The following is a 3,994-nucleotide window of genomic DNA, read 5'->3' as shown; positions in this document are numbered from 1 at the left end:
CTGGTACTTTAAAAATCATGCAGTTAGCCACGGGAATATTACCCTTTGTCCTCCTTCATGTGTACTACTCTTGTCTTTTCTTACATCAACCCTCTATTTTAACAGAACATAGTTAAATGTCCACTCAACCAACCATAAATATGCTTACTACCAAAGTATTTCAAGTGTAAAACAGGCCTGAAAAATCTCACAAAAGGGGTAAGAAAAGGGAAACTAGCGTCCATTACAATTCATTTAGGCCAATTGTTTGATTTATTTGATGTCTTTGCAAATACTGATTTTCCTGTGGGTCTCAGTATGACTAATATAATTTCTTTCGTCAGGGTGATTCAACACATTTTCTAAAATTGATTGACTTCTTCTCTTTATGTATCTTTGTGAGATATTTATTTTTGTGTACCTAGTGTTAAGTAAATTTGATGTATAAAATCAGATTTAGACAAAAAGTTCAGAAAATGATCAATACACTCAAAGAATTATTTTATTTCATTTTTAAAAATATTTTATTTATTCATTTGAGAGGGAGAGAGACAGAGCACAAGAAGGGGGAGAGAGAGAGAGGGAGAAGCAGACTCCCTGCTCAGCTGGGAACCCTGCCGTGGGGCTGGAGATCATGACTGAGCCGAAGGCAGGTGCTTAACCATCTGAGCCACCCAGGCACCCCAAAGAATTCTTTTAGATAACAAGTTTTCCAAATCCCCTTAAGGTGTAATTAAGATTGAAAAAAATTCTGTTTCAACCTGAAATCTCTGGAATACTTTGAGTACATAAAGCAAAACACAGACATTTGAAAACTCCATGAGGGAGAATAGAATTACAGAAATAAACTTGTGGACGAACAAACAGAAACAGGGAGGTAAAATTCAACACAAAAAGGCTATCTGAATGTAACCACATTTTGGGGCCTGCAGACATGCACCAAGCTTTGCTGTTTGAGAGTTGGTATGGAGCTTGTGGCTCAGCCTAAACAATTCAAGTACCATTTCAACCATCAACCGGACTTATAGAAAAGATAGGTCAGGTGTATGTCATATTTTACTGGAAATATATCCATATTATGTAGTCAGAATAGAACTTGAAGTTTACAACTTCAAGAAACGTTCCACTGTTTGTATTTTTAATCCATCCTAATGTCAGGAAGTTTTTCCTCCTAATATAACCTAAGCCTCTAGCTTGATTCTCTGGGAAGAAAAAGGAACAGCTGGTAAACATCTCTTTGTAAGTACCCTCTGTGCACATAGGCCCCACTTCTCTCTGGATAATGAAGACCTGAATTTGTCACGAAGGTCATGGTGATTTTGTAAGGACCTGGTGAATGGGAAGATTCTCTTACTGATCCTGTGCCCTATTTTATCCAAGTGAATAAAAGCCAATTAAAGGGCAGAGGCAGTGCTTACCAGCACTTATCTGGTTCAGGCTCCTGCCTCTGCACTTGCTGGGGCCTAATTTGATATTTTGTAGTAATGTTTTGGAGTATAAAGCTAGGTAACCTTATAATGATAATAAGAATAGGAACCATTTATTTTTATTTGTATTTTTTTTAAAGATTGATTTATTTATTTGGGCAGGGGAGAGCGATTCTCCAAGCCAACTCCCCTCAACCCTGGAGCTCCATGGCCGCTGGATCTCACAACCCTTAGATCATGATCTGAGCGGAAACCAAGAGTTCACTGCTCAACAGACTGAGCCACGCAGGCACCCCTATTTATAGTTTAAGAGTTCAGCTTTTTATTGAACAGGTTACAGAAGAGGTTTAGTCAAAAAGTCCAAAGCCCGTGTCATCATCACACTCCTCTGATTCTTCTTTCTTGGCTTCCACTTTCTTCTCAGCTGGGGCAGCAGTGGTGGGGGGAGCAGAACCTCCTGCGGGTACAGATCCACCAGCCCCTACATTGCAGATGAGCCTCCTGATGTTCACACTGGCCAGGGCCTTTGCAAACAAGCCTGGCCAGAAAGGTTCAACATTTACACTGGCTGCTTTAATGAGGGCATTGATCTTAGTCTCTGTGACTGGCACTTCACCATCCTACAGGATGAGGGCTGAGTAGATGCAGGTGAGCTCCAAGACAGAAGCCATGGTGCAGGTGAGTGCTGAGCAGGCACTGCCAGGCGAGGTGTTGGCAGAGTGGATAAATGGAGAGCCTCAGCCCTACTGGGTCTTAGCCTCCTGGGCAGGACCCAGCTCCTTAGTGGCAGCTGAGGAAAGGAAGGAAACATTTCTTTATAAAGTAAGTAAAGAATAAAACTCATTATAGTACTTCTGAAATATTTCTCATACTTAGTGGCAATATCGACTATTTGCATTAGATTGAAAATTACTCTTAGAAAATCTTATGAGCCAATGTTATAGGAACCAAGCATGAGACTGACTTTGGGTCAGGTCTGGACCAATGTTACTTGGTTTCTGCTAGAGACATTTAAAATGTATCTACAATGCATTTGAGAGTACATTTTAGGCTACTTGATTTATGATGAACCTTGGTATAGCTTCGTTTTTGGGGGGTATATAATTTCCATCAAAATTGGAAAATTTTTGGTCATTATTTCTTCAAATAGTTTTTCTCATCCCTTCTTCCCTCTCCTCTCCTAGGACTCCCAATTACTCATGTATTAAGCTGCTTGAAGTTGTCCCACATCTCACTGTCCATTTTTTTTTTTCAGTCTGTAATGTCAAACTACGCTTAATCCTATCCAGTGTATTTTTCATCTTTAGAAATTTGATTTTGGTCATTTTTATATCGTCCATGCTCTTTTCATGACAATGAATTTGGGTATTAGATATTGTGAATTTTATGTTGTTTAAGTGCTTGATTCTTTTGTATTCCTATAAATATTTTTGAGCATTGTTCTGGGCATTCAAATAACTTGGAAATAGGTTGATCCTTTTGTGATTTGTCTTTAAGTTTTGGTAAGTGGCACCAGAGTAACTTTTAGTCTAGAGCTAATTTGCCCCTACTATTGAGACAATATCCTTCTGGGTTCTCTACCTGTTGCCTTGTGTATTATAAGGTGTTTGCTCTGTTTTGTTTTTAACTCTGGCTGTGAGAATATTCCTTGCCCTGTGTGAGCTCTGACAATTGTTCCACCTGCTCTTTTTCCAGTGATTCTTTTTTCAGCCTTGAATAGTTTCCTCTTGTGCATGTGCTAATCAGCACTCAGCATGAGACTTGGAGGGTACCCTCTGGAGATCTACAGAACTCTCTTCCTTGGTACCCTGGTACTGTCTCCTCCTGGGTACTCTGTCCTGTGAATTCTAGCCACCTTGGCTTCCCCAAAATCTCAGCTCTGTCTCTCAACTCAGGGAGACAACTTCTTTTATTTTCCCTTCTCTCAGGGATCATTGCCCTGCACTGCCTGTTGTTCAGTGTCTGAAAACTACTATTTCATATATTTGTCTATTTTTTTAGTTACTCCATCATAGCCAGAAGTGTCATCCTAAAAGTCTATATATTTTAGGACTCTTAAGTGAGAAGAATAGTTTCTGGCTTTCTATTAGTATATCCTAAAAGTGTTTAATACATAGTATTTAAAGGCATTTATATAAACAATTGAAGTCTTTCTTTGGGGGAAATTAAAACAACAAAACTTGATTGCATATCATGCTTTCATATTTTGCAGATGTTAATATTTAATCATATGCAGAACCATTTAGCTTAAGTGCATTAATGTAACTCATTTAAAAGAGGCCAGTAATTGTCCTATTAACTCCCAGTCTGGATGTTATCTGCTCTGCCCTGCTGGTAAGGCCAGAGGGGGACTCTTCTATTGGCACCCACAGAGATTGCTCTGATCTGTTGAAAATCCTGTTAAAATCTAATTACTTAGGAGAATCAGCCAGGGAATATCTAATGAGCTCTAGGAAACCCACTGGAAGAAATTCTGTGTTACTAACGAACGAAATGTCTTCTGTCTTTCAATTACACTGGTGCCACATGAATGTAACTGCTGCCTTATAAAATGTGACTCTTGTTCATTTTTAATTGTGTGTCATGAA

At 39.1% G+C, this 3,994-nt stretch overlaps 1 pseudogene; it reads right to left on the bottom strand.

The window, feature by feature from the left end:
- Positions 1 to 1,753: 1,753 nt before the first annotated feature.
- Positions 1,754 to 2,077, bottom strand: LOC123794990 (large ribosomal subunit protein P1 pseudogene; annotated as a pseudogene).
- Between the last annotated feature and the right edge of the window lie 1,917 nt (positions 2,078 to 3,994).

This window comes from Ursus americanus, chromosome 12 (assembly GCF_024610735.1).
Source record: "Ursus americanus isolate L20-20 chromosome 12, mUrsAme1.1.p, whole genome shotgun sequence".
NCBI lineage: Eukaryota > Metazoa > Chordata > Mammalia > Carnivora > Ursidae > Ursus > Ursus americanus.
Note: the sequence above shows the minus strand (reverse complement) of the source record. Positions and strands in the feature narration are given on the sequence as shown.